The sequence below is a fragment of the Acanthochromis polyacanthus genome, chromosome 14, assembly GCF_021347895.1.
Source record: "Acanthochromis polyacanthus isolate Apoly-LR-REF ecotype Palm Island chromosome 14, KAUST_Apoly_ChrSc, whole genome shotgun sequence".
In the NCBI taxonomy this organism is placed as follows: domain Eukaryota; kingdom Metazoa; phylum Chordata; class Actinopteri; family Pomacentridae; genus Acanthochromis; species Acanthochromis polyacanthus.
Genome location: NC_067126.1, coordinates 39680568 through 39700547, shown reverse-complemented (window position 1 = coordinate 39700547; position 19980 = coordinate 39680568). Strand labels below are relative to the sequence as shown.

At 40.4% G+C, this 19980-nt stretch overlaps 2 protein-coding genes across 3 annotated transcripts in view; both read right to left on the bottom strand.

Moving 5' to 3' along the window:
• nck2a (NCK adaptor protein 2a) overlaps positions 1–3997 on the bottom strand; it is a 51419-nt gene extending 47422 nt beyond the window's left edge. The window contains exon 1 of the mRNA XM_022210936.2: positions 3739–3997. The gene's annotated coding sequence lies outside the window, so the exon portion shown is untranslated. The remainder of the gene's footprint in view (positions 1–3738) is intronic.
• Positions 1–19980, bottom strand: part of LOC110959998 (cytochrome c oxidase assembly factor 5) — a 523208-nt gene that overhangs the window by 345218 nt on the left and 158010 nt on the right. The gene's annotated exons all lie outside the window — the stretch shown is intronic.

The following is a 19980-nucleotide window of genomic DNA, read 5'->3' as shown; positions in this document are numbered from 1 at the left end:
GTCTGATTTTTGTCGGTTGTCTCAAATTTTTGTTGTTTTGTGCTTCCTTTTTGTCTTGCTTGTTTGTTTTTTGGCCTACTTTTGTCGTTTTGTTTCATTTTATTCACTGTTTTGTGTTTTTTTGTCTTGCTTGTGTTTTTTTGTCGCTTTGTCACCTTTTTGTACCATTTTTGTCTTGCTTGTTTCATTTTTTGGTTTCACTTGTGTCAGTTTGTCTCATTTTTGTCTCATTTATTCTTTTTTCGTTTTTTGCTGTTTTCTATTTCTTTGTCTCGTTTGTTTATTGTCTTATTTCTTTCATTTTGTGTTTCTTTTTATTCATTGTTTTGGGCATCGTTTGTGTTTTTTTGTCTTCCTTGTGCTGTTTGTATTATTTTGTCGTTTTGTTTCTCGCTTTTATCATTTTTTGTATCATTTGTTCTTTTTTGTCGCTTTGTAACTTTTTTGTTTGCTTCATTTTTTGTCGTTTTGATCATAAAGTAAATCCTCTGTGGTTCAGTTCCAGACGTGATTAAATGTTGTTCCTTTGTCGACACTCTGATCTGGAAGTTGTAATGAAGAAATGATAAACTGAGGCTGAATGTGGATGAAACTGAATTTATTTTTCTAAAGAAACTTCAGGTTGTTCATGACGTCTCATATATGATAATTCCTTAAATGTGAACTTTTTGCACTAAAGCAAAGGAAAAATGTGGAGTTGTGGTTATTTATTTATAGGTTATTTTGCTGTGGTTTCACTGGTTTTACTGATCCGGTCCACTGCAGATCAAACTAGACCCTGAACTAACGTGAGTTTGAGCCTCCTGGGTTGAACCAATCATAGCGGGCAGAGCTGAGCAAAAGAAGGGAAGTGGTGTCAATTAGATATGATGTCAGGAGAAGTGCTTGGGGGAAATATTAACACTTTCTGAACTGTCACTGAAATGCTGAATTCACCAGAAAAAGCACGGCTGCTTCACTGGACGACAAATCCTCAGTAAAACGTTTTCAGTTTAACAGGTCACTAGCTGGGAGGATAAAATCGTCGTTTTCTGCACTGAAGGGATTCTAGAAGGCTGGAAGAAACGTCACTGTTATACCCTCAGTCTACATCCAGTGAGTCAGACTCAGGGATGGGATCAGCCAGTTCTGATTTTAGGGGAAAGTTGTTGACGGGGGGGCGGCCCAGCGACTTCCAATCGCTGGGCCGTTTACAATCGTCGTTAACAAGCCATCGTTAACGTCGTTACCATCGCGCGGGAGTATCAGCGACAATAAAGTGTTCAAACTTGTGAAATCCGCGTGCAAATAAATGAAATCCGCGGAAATCCCCATCCCTGAAAAAAAGCGGAATTCCACGAATTCGCGGAAAAATCACATCCCTGCAGACTACTATAAATATAATATATATTATATATGCTATGCAGCTGACCTGGAGTGTAAATTTCCACGGCTGGATAAGCTCATGCCATCCTCCACGGGGGACAGTCATGTGTTATTGCGCCATCACATGTTTTAAATCTATCACACGGTGAAAACTGTGATATAAAATAATAATAACAATAATAATAATACTCTGACAGTTAAAACATGCAAACACAGACAATCAAGCAAGACACAGGAGATAAGTCAGAGCAGCCAATTAAAAATAAACTGCAACAAAAATGACAACAAATGAAATGAAGAATTAGCTAGATTAGCCTCCAAATCAAACAAGGGAAGTGGGCAGTTTGAAACTTAAAGAACAAGATCGACATTAAAAGAATTAGAGAGACAACATCATACCGAAGAAACAGGCAGCTAAAATTAAAGTAAAACGAGAAAGGACGTCTAACAGTAAACAGGACATAATAGAGAATAAAACATGACAACTAAATAAAGCTTCACATGAGGGGCGGCATAGGTCAGTGGGTAGAGTGGCCGTCTTATAACTGGAAGGTTTCTGGTTCGATCCTCATCCATCGTACTCATGTCGAGGTGTCCCTGAGCAAGACATCTAACCCCTAATTGCTCCTGATGGGTCGTGGTTAGCGCCTTGCATGGCAGCTTCCCCCATCGATGGGTGAATGTGATGTGTCATGTAAAGCGCTTTGGATAAAAGCTCTATATAAATACAACCATTTACATAAAAGCAAGTCTATTAAAGTGGGTTTTAAGAATCGATTTAAAAGAAGTGAGTGACTCTGCAGGCCTCATCTCAAAGCAAATCACAATTTCTGTCAGAAAAAAAGCCCAATTGAGAAAAATTTGGGCAATAATATGCAATATTTCATATTTAACCCTCGTGTCATCCTGCAGGTCAAAATGATCCGTTTTAAAGTTTGAAAATGTGGGAAAAAATATATTTTCACAGTGAAACTTCTGATGTCACATTTTCAACATTTTTTGTGGAAAAAAGAAATGTTAAACATGTTTAAGACCATTAAAAAAATCTACCAAAATCCACATTTTGTGAATGTTCTTAAAGAAAATATTAGAAGTTTTACTGATATATATGGAATTACTTTAGATATTTTTAGGATTTTTTTTAGAAGATTTTTACTTTTTTTCAAAATATTTACAAGAATTTTCTTGCCAAATTTGGGGGTTTTATTTCAACAAAACTTTGAAGGAACTATTGGAATTTTCTTCCTGAAGGTTTTGCAAATTTTCAGAATTTTTTTTGCTGAATTTTTGGATTTTTTTCAGACAAGGAAACAATATTTTTTGGTGCCGATAAATCAGAACAACAGGAGGGTTAAATAAAGTATATCGTAGAAATTCGCACCGTTTCTTGTTTCAGTCTGGTTTTCAAAACATCCAAAAAATGACGTAACCGAAAAGGAAGTTTGTGTAACACGGCCCAGCGGTGTGTTACGGCCTTCCACATACCTGTCATTTCTGACTGAACCTTGTCCGAGTCAACATGGAGCCCTGAGCACAGGAGGGTGTGTCTGCAGAACAAGGTGTGCCTTTAAAGCCTACCTGTATTTACCAAAATAAAACTTAAAAAAAAACTGCTGCTGGGAATTCAATAAACCACAATCTGCACACTGTGGGGGGATTTCTACCTCATCTCTCAGATACAGTGAAGATGCAGCGTGCAAAAACACAAAACAAGCCAGGAAAGACAATGCCTGCCATTATCTGCTGAGCTTGATGAGGATCCACGCTGCAGTTCCCACGGAAAGCCACTAGACCCACTGACAAGCTCGGCATGTGGCACCAGTCGCCAATCTGTGGTGCGTTTTTTGGCAAATGTGGCTCATTGTGTGGAGCATTTGCTCTTTAAAACAGGAGCTGTGGCACTGGCAAAGCTCACTAAGGAGGAAAAAACACCAGAAAAGGTGCTCTGGGATGAGAAAATAAAGGAAAAAATGGGGAAAATAGCTCAAACAGGACAGATGTCTGAGAAAACAGATGACTAAAGGCCTTTTAGAAGTGGCTGCGTGCTGAAAATGCACAAAAATACCAAAGTGGGTGAATTGGAAAGGTTTATTTTGGTTGTAAGGGTGAAAAAAATTGGCAAAAAGCAGTGTGATGTTTGAGTGTGGCGCCCACAAACCGAGCACAGCGTCTGTTAAAGCTCAGCTGAGTGGACAAAGAGACGCGTCAAAGGTGGAAAGTGGCACCAGAAAGCTGCCGTTTTTCACTCTCCAACTTTTACCGCTGTCTGCTAATGCAATGCTGACGAGCACAAAGCTTTAAAAAGGACGTAGAAGGAGCGATGGAGTGGGGAAAGTGGCCGCTTCAACTTAACGCAGTTCATTTGCAGCTTACCTTAGTGTTCACTCCAGCGAGAATCAGGGCAAAACAGCGACACGCTCCAAACGACAACCCGAAACTGTGAGTGACTGAGTCCGGCTGAAAGCGACCGAAACACGGCCTACATCCACATATCCTCCGGTCCCACGCTGTTTTCTGTCCCTAAAACATGGACCGAGCGTGTTCTGGTCGACCTAGCCTCGCTTGTTTTCCGTCGCAGGCTGACTGCCTCCACCTCAATCACTGCCGTCAAGCCGCTCACGGTGAAACACACATTTCCGTTAGCATCCTTCAAAATAAAGCAGCGTTTTGGGCGGCGGATAGCTGCTGTCGGCATGTTACACAATAAAATTCCTGTACCTAGAACCAATCCAGCTGTTCTTACCTGCTGAAAAATTAAAAAGGACCTGGTTAACTCACATAGTGAGTGCAGCTTCTACACTGTGGCTGAAATGACTGATTTCATTAATGAAGGTTCAAATATTAACCCTCCTGTTGTCTTCATTTACAGGCACCAAAAAATATTGTTTCCTTGTCTGAAAAAAATCCAAAAATTCTACAAAAAAATCCCCAAATTTCTGAAAATTTGCAAAACCTTCAGGAAGAAAATTCCAATAATTCCTTAAAGGTTTCCCTTAAAAGTTTTGTTTGGGGGAAAAAATGGACATATGCAAGTCATTTTGCACACTACATTTTCTACATGACAGTTTTTTTTACATTTTTACACAGTGCATAGTTTTTGTATTGTAAATTTTGATATTGTACATATTGCTAATATTTTTGCTGGAGGTCTTTCTGTGAATAGTTGTGTGTTTTATATTCTACACACAATGACACTCTTAATTCAAAAAACAAATGTCACAATCTACTAGTAACGTACATTTGTAATGGAATTGTTTAAATGGTTCTTAAATTAAACAGAAACAGAAAAGTTTGTGTTGTTATAATCTGGTAGTAAAGGTTTAGACAGATGAATTTATTGATGTATTTATTCTATTATTTTGTTTCATATCATTATTTTATATTCGCTTATTGCTATTTATTTATTCATTGTTGTAAACACTCAATAGTCTTTGCATCTTCTCTTCCTCTTGGCATTTCGTTTCAGTGACCAGTTATCGAAGAGGAACTTGAACTTTTACGGAGCGTTCTCAAACTTCCGGTACGGTGATGTTATTTCCGTGAGCTTGCTCGCCGGTCCCGTTAGTGACGTCACCAACACCGGGACCAGCGCAGGACAACGCCAGAGGAAAAAGGGGACAAATTACCGGGAACTATGTCGCCCCTTGGCGCTGAAACCAGGAAACGTGTTTTACTTTCATTTTTTATGTATTGAAAGTGATTTCTATAAAATCTGTGATAATTTTGAGGAGTCTCGTGAACTTCTCTCTGAGCAAAAAGCGTCTTTTCATTCATAAATTCAGCCTCTGGACATTTGTCATTCCGGTCGTTTTCTTGGATCATAGTGGTTCTGCTGACCTTTAAATAGAAATTAAATCAATTCGCTGGTGGGAGGAAGAGCTTTTTAATGGAACATTTTAGCAAATAAATAAATAAATAAATAAAACATATCCTCTCTGGTTGTTTATTGGGTTAATCTATAACTGAGGGTCCATGGATACATCTGCATACAATTTTATTAAAACTCAAAAAATGTTTTTATGTTCATTATGATCATGTCTTTACAAATTCCATAATGATTTATTATGGAAACAATCACTTATTAATAATTAAAAAAAAAAGACTGGAAATCACTAAAATATCAACTAAATAACGTCTGAATTTAACACCAACCACCTTCTAATGAGCTAAACAATAATAATATGAGCTGATTCACAAATAGCTTGGATTGTGTTCTTTTATTAAGGTGAGATAATCAGGACAGATATTTCTTTTTGGAAATATATAAAATTTTATATGGAAAATAACAAATTAAATCCCTTCCCACTAAGTTCCCCGTTCCAAAAACTCCTCTCCAGGAAGTGTGTTAATTCCAGATCACATGACCTGCTCCACATGATGTCATTTCCTCCTGAAGAAAAGACTGGAAGACTCCAAGACTTTCTGACTTATTTCATATAAAGTAGTCAACAAGTTTACTACCAGATCTTTAGAAATCAGTTGTCCATATAATATTTAGAGGATTCTTTCCGTAACGTGTCATGTGGTGTTTGGTTATAGGCGGCCATGTTGGTTTTAGGCCTGAAAACAGCTAAAATGTGACAATGACACAAAAAGTCACGCAATTTTCTATTGACTCTATGATAAGAATATACAAATACAATTAGTTTCTTTTCACGTTTTCATGAGAGTCATATAGAAGGTTGTTCATTTGTACAATTTTAGCAGAAAATATCATAAACAAATCTTATTATTTGAAATATACGTAAGTGTCAGAGTCGGATTTTTGAGTGAAGACGCCTCCCTTGTTATGAGGTAAGAAGCTGCTTTAATGGACATCAGTGATTCTAAACACCACAGTCCTGCTAATATTAGGTTTCTAGTAAATTCAGTTCAGTATCATGGAGAACAGTAACATAAATGCGAACCAGCAGTTAAAATGTGTTCGTATGTCGAGAACAGTTTAGTGTGAGCAGATCGACTTTGTAACACGGTGAATAATTTAACAGCATGATCTACAGAGGTGAGTGAGTAACTGGCTGGACAACAACTTGTATTTTCTGAATCAGATCAGCAGTCGTTAATGTTGATCTGATTACCAAAGCCAGGCCTAAAACCGAAATGTTATCCTAATGTGCCTGTAAATTCCTATTTTTATTTGTTTGTTTTTTTCAGCTGATTTCACACTTGTGCATCATCCCAAATAAAATATTGTCTTAAATCCAATTTTATCACATTTTAAAAGCTTCATGGGAACTAGAGGACGTGATTCAGGACAGTTTGACCATTCTCCTCAGTTACTTTTTAGTTCTAACCCAGTTTGTTTCACGATGGTTTTGTTTTCAAATTGAATTAATTAATGATGTAAAAGTGGAATCTTATGGGTTTGGGACGTGTTTTTGATGTTATCACATGAAGAATGGAACAGGACAAACTACAAACCAGAGAAATTACACAAAATCTGTCACCTAACTTTGCTTCTTCTCGTAAAATTTAAATTCCACACACAGCTCTCGCCTCACATTAATGTGTTCAGGTGCATCATCTATAAATCAGTGCAGTTCGTGCACATTCCTTGTTCCACAGCGCCTCCATGTGTCCAGTTTTACTCCTACAGTGGAAAGAGAAGGGATTTCACGCCCACCTGTGAGATTTTTCAATATTCATGTGACATTTCGAAACTAAAAATGAGCTTTGAGGGTCAAAGCGGTTCATTTCACTCTTTAAACTCTCAGTCTGCTGTCACAAGGGGGCAGAGCCTCCCCGGCAGAGAGGATAATCCGCAGTCCTATTAGCGGCTGTTAGCTGGTGACAGGATGTGAAAGTAATCATCCAGCTGGTAAAAGTTTTCACCCACAGCCGTCTGCTCCACCCTCCTGCAAAATGCACGACCCTTTCTACCCAAACAAACGATTTAATTAGAGGACAAACAGCTGAATAACGACAAGCACATGCTGATTTGATCTGCGTTTGCCTGTTTACACCATCAGTATTGGCATTATTCTATTTCCTGGATGAATTTCATTTAACATAAAATGCATTATTGAATAAGAGCTTTCTAGATGAGCGGAGGAGGAGGGGATTCAAAGCTGCTGTGAAAGTGCAAAAATTTTTAGAATATCTTCTTATTTAAAGCCAGGGGTGTCCAACATGAGGCCCGTGGGCCAAAAGCGGTCCTCAAAGTGTAAAAAGTACAGAGAAGACATTAACTGCAGATTGTAAATTAGTAAAACTATAAATTTAAAATCATTTCTAGACCATGACAAGTTGTTTGGATCAGAAAGTAAAATACTAGATTGTTCTTTGTCATTTTGTCTCATGTTTGTAATATTTATTGTTGTTTTTTGTCTTTTCCTGTCTGACTTTTATCATTTGTTTTTTGTTTTATTCATTGTTTTGTGCATCGTTTTGTATTGTTTTTGTCTTGCTTGTGTTGTTTGTCTATTTTTTCTCATTTTGTTTATCGCTTTTATCATTTTTTTTCTCATTTGTCCATTTTTAGTAATTTTTTCTCGCTTCTGTTTTGTGTCGTTTGTCAAATTTTTTGTCATACGTTTTGTCATTTCGTGTCTCTTTGTAATATTTTGTCTTGTTTTTGTTGTTTTTCATCTTTTTTTGTCTGACTTTTTTCGTTTGTCTCACATTTTTTGTAGTTTTCTCACTTTTTTATTTTTTGTCTCATTTGTCCATTTTTTGTTGCTCTGTAACTTTTAGTATCTTTTTCGTTTTGTTTGTTTCATTTTTTGTCTCACAGTTGTCATTTTGTGTCTAATTTTTGTAATATTTTCTCTTGTGTTTGTTGCGATGTGGAAATGATAAACTGAGGCTGAATGTATTTTTATTAACAAATTTCAGTTTGTGAATAATGTTTTGTAAAAAGATTATTCCTTAAATGTGAGCTTTTCAGATTGTACTTTGTTGCACTAAAACAAAGGAAGCATTAGGAGTTGTGGTTCTTTATGGGTTATTCTACTGTGGTTTTACTGGTCCGGTCCTCTGGAGATCAAACTGGGCTGAATGTGGAACCTGAACTATGAGTTTGACTCCTCTGCTTTAAGCCCAAGGAAAACTCTTTGTCAACACTTGATTCCAGAACCAGGATGTCTTCCATTTCAGATCCACGCCCCTCATATTCAGCCACATCACATGGTCCCACTGAGGGGAGGCCGCAGCTATACTTACAGCTCTGATGAAGCTGAATGTTTATTTTGGCAGAAAGACGGCCGTCTTTAAGTCCACCTGGCTGGAGGTGATGATGTATGCCATGAGCCAGCGGCTCCCGTGTTATGTTTGCTATTCTTCAGCCTCCAGGCTCAGTGAAACGAGAATCTTCTGAAATGTAGATGATGTGTACGATGGAAGTCAGCATCTCTAATCCTCACAGATACCATTTGTTTAGCTGCTCATTTATTTGTGAGCATTAACATGCGCTCCAGAGTCGGTTTATTTAACACAGTCACAGTGCACAAAGACCATTCAGCCCCCCTTTAAAGTTTTCCTTTCACGCTGCTTTTCAAAATCAAATCATGTCAAGAAATAATTTGGTTTTTTGGACTATATTTAGAATTGAGAAAGACAGACTTTGTCATGTCGAAATTAAATCAAGTTAATGTTAAATCAAAGTAATGCCAGTTAATTCAAAATATAAATAGAAAATAAATGATTGCTGCAGGGGCTGCACAGTGGACTAGTGTTTAACACTTTGGCCTTGCAGCAAGAAGATCCCTGGTTCAAATCCCGGCCTGGGATCTTTCTGCATGGAGTTTGCATGTTCTCCCTGTGCATGCGTGGGTTTTCTCCGGGTACTCCGGCTTCCTCCCACAGTCCAAAAACATGCTGAGGTTAATTGGTTACTCTAAATTGTCCGTAGGTGTGAATGTGAGTGTGATTGTGTGTCTGTATATGTAGCCCTGTGACAGACTGGTGACCTGTCCAGGGCGTCCCCTGCCTTCACCCGAGTCAGCTGGGATAGACTCCAGCACCCCCCATGACCCTAGTGAGGATAAAGCGATGGATAGAGGATGGATGGATGATTGCTGCAGTCGTCACCCTTTAAAGCCTCTCACCTAATTCAAGACAAGTGCAGCCAAGTGTTGCTGGAAGTCACACGATAAAACAGAAATACAGCACAAAGTTTCACAGTAAAATGTTTTGAATTCAATTTTTCATGTTCTGTTACACAGGATGAGACTGAAACAGTGTCTGGAAAGATGTGAGGAGGCTTCTCAGAGCTTTCTTAAGAACATTCAAATAAAAATCAACCAATTGAAATAATTTATATTTATTAGTATGTAAACCACTAAATGCACCTTAGAGCAAGTGTGCAATGCACCAAAACACTTAAAAAAGTCCATTTACTGTGATATTTTGCTTTGTTTGGGTGACTTTGCGGGGATCCTTTGGTTGATCTTTATGGAGTATTGTGGATGTAAATTGTCCTTGTGTCTTGTCTCACTGTGTCTGTCCTACATATTGTTTCTCTCTATTGTTATTGTGATTTGTGATTCCTCTGTCCTCCTTTGTCCTCTTGTATTTGAGAACTTTTTATTTCATGTTTTATGAGACACATTACATCAACCTGGCAGGGACAACAGATGGAAATTAGCCTTTGGCTATAATCTGGCATATTTACACTTGTGTTCATTAATATGTACTGTCCCTATGAAATAAATAAATAAATAAAATAAATAAACCAAAATCCAGTGATTTTTGCTGGATTTTGGTTGATTTTTATTTGAATGTTCTTAAAGAAAATGTTAGAAGTTTTACTGATATATATGTAGTCACTTTAGATATTTTTAGGGTTTTTGGAAGATTTTTATGCATTTTTTGAAAATATTTCCAAGAATTTTCTTGCCAAATTAGGGGGATTTTTTTAGATAAAACTTTTAAGGGAAACTTAAGGAATTATTGGAATTTTCTTCCTGAAGGTTTTGCACACTTTCAGAAATTTTTGGATTTTTTTCTGACACCTGCCTGCATCAATTCCCACCGCCTGCTACATATTTCGGTATCTGTACATAACGTAGGCCTGCGCTCACCGCCAGGTAATTCTTTATTTATTTCTTTAGTTTGTGGGTAGATCTGTATTAAATGTTCAAATCCTATGTTGCAGTGATTTCTGAATACACAAACTGATGAATGATCAGCCTTGGAGGAGTACAGCTCTCTGTGTGCTTTTCTTGTTTTCTAATTGTTCACATTTGAGTTTTTACATTCAGAAAAACTGTAATGATGCTTTATTCTATTTTTTCCTCACATAAACAACAGTAAAATGTTTTACTGCACCTGTAAAGCTTGACTTTTTTAAAGTAAAATGTAGATTTCATTAAAGTCAGGGCGCTGTGTACAGACCTGAATAAGCTTGTCTTTATTTAGTTATGCAGAAAATTTCACTCTTTATTCATTAATAATAAATTGTGCTTTTTTCTCTTACGTTTCTGAGTGCTAGATGTACGCTCTTCATGGGAAAAAATGCAGATAAATTGCATCATTACACAGTATATATTGGGTTTATTTATTAGAGTACATTAGATATGGTTGTTTGCTGCTACGGTTCTTTATAAAGTTCTAGCATGTCGATAGTTTCCAGCTGCACAAAGGAATAGCTGTGTGGCGCTGCATAGCGGCCATAATTAGTTTAAAGAAAACTTTCCCCGATCCGTTCAGAATCTGAAAAGCTTATTGTTGTAGTTTCCCAAACGTAAAACCTTCACATGATTCCACTGATGCTGCGGTGTCTTTGAACCCTGCTGATCTCTCTGCACTGAAGAGAAAAAACCCCGGTGTTCACATGGTAAAGCAGACAGCATCAACAAAACACTTCAAGTGATTACTTTCCTAAAGGTGGTGAGATTTCAGATGCATTATTATAAACAAGTAAACTAAAAGAATGTGAGTCTGTCCTTTGCTTTCTTTATGCACCACTGAGCACATTCATACAACAGCATCCCATTTAGATCAGCCAAATAAGAAAAAGTGTACTATTTTAAATGTGATAAATGATGCATTATAGTTGATTGGCTCATGTCATTACAAAATATCACATTATAGTGTTGGAGGGAATTACAGAGAGGCAGAAAAACCTGCACATTAGGAGAAACAAACTAAATTTACCACATACATGCAGCAGATACACACTACAACCCTGGTTCTCTAAGAGGCTCTAAACGCTGCCAAATGTCTTCTCTGCAAAGAAACACATGAAAATCTAACAACAGCAGAAAATATATCAATGATGGACCAAGAGTTATACAAGTAAAAAGTGGAGAAAGACTGCAGCACAGATCTGAACATGCACGAACAACAACGTGTTCAACAGCAAACCCTGAAGTTAAACGGAGTATATTGAATTATCAATGTCACTGAGGGAATCAGTCTTTGCATTCCTTGTTCTATATAAAAGCTCTACTGTTAACTAATAAGAATCCAGGCTCACAAACCAGCATGTAGTAGACAGGAGTTCACTGACTGACAAACGGTGTCTGTGCACGTCCAGTTTAGTAATGAACATTCTGCTGAACTGAAAGCATTGGTAGAGGCAGCCGCAGCAGCCATCTTCATTTTTGTTTTGTTTTTTGTTTTTGCCGTGTTCTGACCGCTAGCTTTACCTCCCGGTCGCTTTCACAGCCAGCATTTTGACTTAGAGCTGAGCAAACTCTTTCCAGCAGCCGAGAAAACTGTTCACATCCCAGCTCCTAATTTTTAGCAACTACTAAGAGTTTTATAGAAAGCGACTGATAAACAAGAAGTCGACTTGAATTTGGAAAGTCCCATTACATTTACAAATATGGAAAGTCAGCACGACAGCATCAGAAAACTATTGTTTCATCATCTATCCATTATCTATACACTGCTTACTGCTCATTAGGGTCCATGTCAGCTGACTTGGGACACCTGGACAGGTAACAGTCATGGGGCTACATGCAGAGACAGACAAGCACATTCACCTGCAGCCGATTCACAATCATCAGTTAACCGCAGCATGTTTTTGGACTGTGGGAGGAAGCTGGAGAAACGCATGTTGCACAGGGAGAACATGCAAACTCTGAAAATTTGCAAAACCTTCAAGAAGAAAATTCCAATAATCCCTTAAAAGTTTCCCTCAAAAGTTTAATTCAAAAAAATACCCCAAATTTGGCATAGAAACTCCTGCAAATGTTTTGAAAAAAATGAGAAAAAATCTTACAAAAAATTCTAAAAATAACGCCGAAATTCGCTGGATTTTGGCTGATTTTTCTGTGAATCTTCTTAAAGAAACATTTATAACATTTCCTTTTTTTCCACCAAAAAATGATTTCCCAAAAATGTTAAAAATGTGGACATCAGAAGTTTCACTGTGAATATATACATTTTTTCCTCATTTTTGAACTTTAAAACGGGTCAGGTTTGATCCGCAGGACGACAGGAGGGTTAAGGTGCAGCTTTGTGATGGAGCAGCACATCCCAGCTGAATGCACGCTGCAAACAACTGAAGACCTGCTGTAGTACGTACTGAAAAGAAAAGAAAAAGTATCTTATGCAAAACCTGTGACTCTCTACGAATCCCAAAATGATCCAAAAAGCTGCTGTTGAGGCGAGCCATACGAATAATTCTGAGCCATGGTTTGTCTGAAGATGGCGTCCACCTGTCACCCTCAGTGGCCCTAATTATATAGAACTTTAAACCTAAATAAAGTGTAAACAGGTGAGTCATATAAAAATGTGACCTCCCTACAGAAAAGAGAATTTAGCAATAGAGACCAAAACATTATTTTTTGCACTTTTTCTGAATGTGAAGCTGTGCATTTGAACCTGGAAGTCTACGGGATCGTCTCAGTTTAAAGTCAGCCTCTAGTGACCATTCAAAGAACTGCACTTCTGCTTTCTGCAGCCTCATTTTTCAGCCCTGGAGGTTGGTGTTTATCACCCTGCAGTAGCTTCATGGCCACCCAGCGTGGCCCACCCCACAGTTTGAGAACCACCGTCCTAAAAGAAGCAGCACAGTTGTTTCTAACAACACCTTCAATGACTCCGTTTCATTCAGGTGTCCCTGTAAGGCAGCAGCCAGGACCAATACGCTCCCAAGAAATCCGTTGTTTGTAGCCAAATGGAACTCAGCCATCATTGATTTTATTTACAGCTGCACCTTCCACTGACTTGTCAACATGTCCTCATATGATTATCGTGGCGTGACGAACAGTTGTGTCCGAACAATGATGCAATCGCGTAGCTTAGAAAAATACACGTGATTGTCGTCATGGACTGCAAATCTTTGAACTGAGCAAAACTATTCAAAGCCCGTTGCAGTCAGAACAGCCAAATAAGTATCAGCATTACAAAGCTGGGACTGTTGGGCACATTTGGCCCTCAGCTGCCACTGCGCCTCCAGCTTCAGCCTTCCTTCCCACCCACAGATCTTGTGGATCTATATTCTAGGGAAGTGGGGCTTGGAGGTAACTGCCACCATTCATATCAGCTGTCTGTGCTTGCAAAAGACAGAATTAGTGCGATAAACGCAGCCAGAGACAGTGGTGCCCAGCTGTTGTCCAATAAGTGAGGCTGCAGCCGTCTCGTACCGTCGTAGCGAGCGGGAACACCAGAGAAATAACCAGCTTGTTAAGACTTGGACTTTTCTCTGAAGCTAATTTAGAAGGGCTTGTCTTAATGTTGAGGCGTCATCAGTGGGAGGAGATGGTAATTAACCTTTAAGAGGACAGGAACAAATCCCAAAGAGTCCATGTGCTCCCAGCCAGGTTATAAAACAAATGGCCATAAAAATATTAGTACTGTAGGAATACAATGGCACTCTCACTAAGTCACCTCACCTCACCAGTGAGGGCCAAACCAATATTATCGCTGTTTTTAAAGGATTCTTGCTGCTCTAATTTTCAAATCTTCACAAGTCGAAAGCCCCATAAAAGTTAAAGTCATGCAGCTTTGTGCTTTTATTTTGTAATCCATCACTGGTTGTGTTTTCGTGCGTACCGCTGCTAGGTCTACCTGTCCGCAGCGAGTTTTACACAAATGTGAAAAGATTGTCTGGGCAAAGAGAACAAAAGAGAAACTTCAGCATCTAAATAAAGCGTCAGGTCGCTGCTGATGTTGAACCATCCCACCAATCTCTGCAGGGATTTAGCCGTCTGGGAACACAACACCAGGCTAAATGACTGAGGATTTGATGTGTCATATATAGACCCACATCACTGCGACGGCTCCAAGTGAAGAAAGAGTGAAAATGAGTACAGGAGGCTTTTAATCATCGTCATCAACGCCATGTCAGGAGACTACACAACCACCAGACAAGACTGTCACAAGACTGTCAGATAATTGGATTTATCCAAGACCAATAAAGTCATTAATCTTACAATGGCTGCATACATATTTGGTATTTTAACAGAAGATAACATCATTTCAAGATGACTGATGAGGTACTGTAGAATTCAGAGGGGATTTTATTGAAAGTTTTTCTTACTTTTCTTATAACAGATAGATGAAAAGGCTGATGCCGCAGTCGTATTTCTGGGAAATATCAAGGAATAACTTTACAAAGTCTGCCAAAGTCAAGACCAGCACAGCCCACTGCAAAACCAAGGCTGCTCTGTGAAAAACAACTACGCAGCAAATGCAATCAGTAAATACCCTCATATGACTGTAGTAATTAAGAATATTGCCTAAGAGAAAGTGATGTTAGTCTGGAGCCACAAAGTCTGAAGATGGAGGAGGTCGGGGTGGATGGAGGGGTTGACAAAACGCTGGACTTTAACACGAGAGAAGCTCTTAAACTCATAATGTAAGTCAGCATTTTAACCACATTTGTTCCATCTCTTTAACACCAGCCTATTTATCTGTTCACTTCTGGTAAATACCTATGGATATTGTTTATATTGCTTGTAATTTTCTTTATTTACTGACTTCCAAAACGAGACCCAGGCACTAATTTCATGTCAACTTTTGTGAATATGTCTGCTGGCGTGACAATGAAGAACCTTGAATCCTTGAATGTTCTCTAAGCTTCACAAAGTTCTTATTTTAACTCAAACTATTAATTTTTATCTTTTGTTTTGCCGAAACCTAACTAAACTTTTTTGATATTATCGTCACATCAGGGCTGCTCAGCGGCCTAGTGGTTAGCACTTTCTCCTTGCAGCAAGATGATCCCCAGTTCGAATCCCGGGGTGGGCCTGGGATCTTTCTGCATGGAGTTTGCATGTTCTCCCTGTGCATGCGTGGGTTTTCTCCGGGTACTCCGGCTTCCTCCCACAGTCCAAAAACATGCTGAGGTTAATTGGTTACTCTAAATTGTCCGTAGGTGTGAATGTGAGTGTGATTGTGTGTCTGTATATGTAGCCCTGTGACAGACTGGTGACCTGTCCAGGGTGTCCCCTGCCTTCACCAGAGTCAGCTGGGATAGACTCCAGCACCCCCCATGACCCTAGTGAGGATGAAGCGGTGGATAGAGGATGGATGGATGGATCGTCACATCACGAAGCAGCATTTTTTTTTTAAATTATTATTTTATTATTTTTATTTATTTATTTGTTTTACTGTTTTAGTCCCTCGATTCTCCAGTGTTTCCTCCTGGGGGCCTACCACACCTGGAGTTGATTCTGGTCCACTGATGGGGGTGCTGGCCCGTGGATGGCCCTGGCCCGGGTGGCTGGAGAGCTTCACACCTTCGTGTGGAGCCTCCTGTCTGCCTGGGCTGGGGTGGTCCTTGTGTCGGCGCCCCTGCAGTCATGGTCCAGGACTCCTCTCGGTGTGTGTGGCCCCCAAAGGTGGTTTCTTCCTCACTTCGGATTTCGGAGCCCAGCCATGTCTCCTTTATACCTCCTGACCGACAGATGGTGTATGTGGGTGTGTGTATGTTAGCATGTTTGTGTGTGTGGGTCTGTATGTCTGTTCGTATGTCTACGTATGTGTGTGAATGTATATGTGATTGTGTATCTGTGTGCATATTTGTGGGGGGTGGAAGGTTTCGGGTTTTTCACAGTGTTTTGTATTGTGTTGTTTTTGTTTTTATCCTCTGTGAGGCACTTTGTGTTACTCTACTGTATAGAGTGCCATATAAATAAAGTTGATTTGATTTGATTTTCTGGACTGTCATTAACGTGTTGTCAGAGACAGGCGAGCTGTTTCCCCATGTTTCCTGTTGTCATGCTAAGCTAATTAGCTTCTGACTGCAGCCTCATGTTTACCAGACTAATGTGAGGACCAAATCAGAGTTCTCATCTAACATGAAATCAAGTCATCTAAATGGAGCTCGGCGGTACAGTTGCTACCCTACTCCCACAGTGGGAGCCCAAAGTGATTCCATCAGTCTTCATCAGTCCTAACTACTCTTTGGAGACTTTCGCTATGACGCTGCACGTTCCTTAAAGTCAGTTGCTGGGGTCCATTTCGGCCATCTTGACAGGCTGTGCAGTGAAGTTCTTCCAGAGGATCATATTGGATCTTGGATGACCTGGAGAAATTCCAGTCCAATTGGTTGCTGCGGTTTTAATGATTAACGGTCCACTGATGATGATGGGGTCTGCCTGGATTGACCTTTCCACATGGCTGTATTTGCAGCAGAGGTAAGCACCGGGCTTTAGCATCACGATAGCCCTGCAGTGCCCAGACAGCTGCATCTTTATCCCCTGGCCTTAGCAGCTGAGACGGAGGCCTCGGTCCAGAGTGACCAGGGTGGGGGGAGGGAAACTGTGGTCCAGCTGAAGGCAGGGAAGGAGGACTGGACGCATGCTGGGCAGGTCTTGGGCAATGTTTCAACTGGACATTAAGCAGATTTGTCCCTTGAGGTAGCCTATTAATTATAGCACGTCTGAAATTAAGTGAAGTGAATGTGAAATGATTCCAGCCTGAGCTGAGCACTATTGTTATAAACCATGCACTGTATACACTGGAAACATAGGAGTGATATGGTGTGATTTGTATGCGCGCTGATATTCTTGATATAAACCCCTTTACTTGTTTGTTTGTTTGTTTGTTTTTGTTTGCTTCATCAAAAACCCACTGGATGCATGAATGCAGAGATGCCACATGTCAATTACAGAGAAAACTAGAAAAGCACTCGGAGAGCGCATACCTCCGCCAGGCCATCGGTCTGTCTGTCTGTCTGTGTGTGTCTGTCTGTTAACAGCATAACTCAAAAAGTCATGGACGGCCTGGCGGCCACCAGGCGGCCATCTCTCAATGGTACAGAGTCCTTCAAAAAAATCCTGGATCCAGACGGTGATCCGGAACACCTCCAAAATCTAATCGATTGTTACTTTTGCTCTTCCGGACATCCTGTAAAATGTTGGTGAAAATCCGTCCATGACTCTTTGAGTTATGCTGTTAACAGACAAACAGACACACAGACAGACAGAGAAACAAACTCCAGTGATTACATAACCTCCTGGTGGTGGTAATAATCAAATCTCTGACGTAGCTTTTGAATACAACATCTTCTTTTGTCTGGCAAATTGTCATCTGACCTCAGTTTTACCTACATGGATAGAACAAAAATAACACCGCTTCCTGTTTGTTCCAGCTGAACGTTTCATGCACGAAAACACTGCCAGACTGTAAACAACAGGCAGAGGAAATTTAAAGTTCCATATTTTCCTTTCAATTCTACAATTCTACAATTTCATTTAGCAGACGCTTTTGTCCAAAGCGACGTACAACACAAGCAAGAATTCAGACATAAGGAAAAACCTGTAGTAAGTTCAAAAGTGCTTCAAGTCCGATTGGTCAAAGGTGTTGCCATCAAGTTGCAGAAGAATTGCCAACCCCCCCCCCCCTTTTTAAAAATCTTTGTCAGCGCTAAATAAGTGCTGGGTTTTGGACCACCTGACTTATTCTACCCCTAAGGTGGAGTCGGATTAAGTGCCTAGGTGTTCTCTGAACAACTGAGTCTTCAATTGTCTTAAAAGTAGAAAGCGACTCAGCAGAACGCACAGAGTTTGGTAGATTGTTCCACCATTTGGGAACAACAGAGGAAAAGAGTCTGGCTAGAGCTTTGGAGCCGTGCTGGGCTGGAAGCACCAGGCGTCTCTCACATGCAGAGCGAAGTGGGCGTGAAGGGGAGTAGACCTGGATCAGGGAACCCAGGTAGGCTGGGGCCGTTCTTCTAAATGTTTTGTAAGCCAGGAGGAGAGTTTTGAATTTGATTCTGACTGCAACTGGAAGCCAGTGAAGAGAGATGAACAGGGGAGTGACATGAGCTCTTTTGGGCTGGTTGAAGACCAGACGTGCTGCTGCATTCTGGATCATCTGCAGAGGTTTGACTGCACATGCAGGGAGACCTGCCAGAAGAGAGTTGCAGTAGTCAATGCGTGACATCACAAGAGTCTGAACCAGAAGTTGTGTGGCCTGTTGGGTCAGGAAGGGTCTGATCTTCCTGATGTTGTAGAGGGCATAACGACAAGATCGAGAAACTGAGGCCACGTGAACCTTAAAGGTCAGCTGGTCATCAATCATGACACCCAGGTTTCTGGCTGAGTTTGTTGGCACAAGTAGGCTCGAGTGAAGTTGGACACTGATCTGAGGCTGAACAGATGGACAAGCTGGAAAGACCATGAGTTCAGTCTTAGACAGATTCAGCTGAAGGTGCTGTTCCTTCATCCATGTGGAGATATCAGCCAGACACGCTGATATCCGAGCTGAAACTGTTGTGTACTTTCACTTGGCATTAGGGCTGCCCGAATAATGGTTTCTGGCCTCCGAATATTCGGGCCCAATTAAAGACAAATATCCGAATATTCCTTCTGCCCCGTAACGTCCGATGGGGGGAGGGGGGCTTGTGGCGGAGACGGCCCGAATATTCGGATCTGTTTGTCTGGTCTCCCAGGTCCAAACTTTGCCTTCGTTTTGTCTTCAGTTAAACTGAAGAATTCCCAAACACCGGTCTTCAGCATCTTGTCTTGTGTTTATTTAACGAAGTGAAGCGTGACGTCAGAGTCGGCAGCAACCCGGCCATTCAGGTGGTGGTAAGAAACAGGAATGGAGGAGCCGAGATGAGCCGAACACGGCGGGATGAGCCGATGTGGGCCGAAGGCGAAGGGAAGAGACGAGCTCTGAATACTTTCGTCTGGGGGGAGGAGGGGGTGATCACATAGACATGTGTGTATATGTTTATGTGATCACATGACGGGATGAACCGATATGAGCCGATATGTGCCGAAGGCGCAGGGAAGACAGTAACGCCGCATATTCTTTCCGCCCGGTAACGTCCGACCGGTGGGGGTGGGAATATTCGGATACCAAAATTAATATCCGGATACCGCCGTAGCGAACAAATATTCGGATATTCGGGATATTCGTTCCAGCCCTACTTGGCATGTGGAGCCATACATATAAAAAATAAAAGCAGCATGCAGGAATTTATTGCAGCTGCACTCCTTACTACAGATATTTCAACCAAACTAAGCCTTTACAGCCACGCTAGTCGCTCTGTGAGGTCGAACTTAAACAAGCCAGCAGTAACACAGTTTGTACCATTACCAGCATGGGAACCACTATTATCAAAGTAACTCATTTTGCAGAAACGTAGTTCACTTGGTAAATGAAAACCTTCATCCAGTGATGGTGTTTTACATGAAGAGCTAATGAATGACTCGACATGAGTGATTCCACCAGATTTTATGGCAACTCTTCAAACGGTTGTTGAGAGGT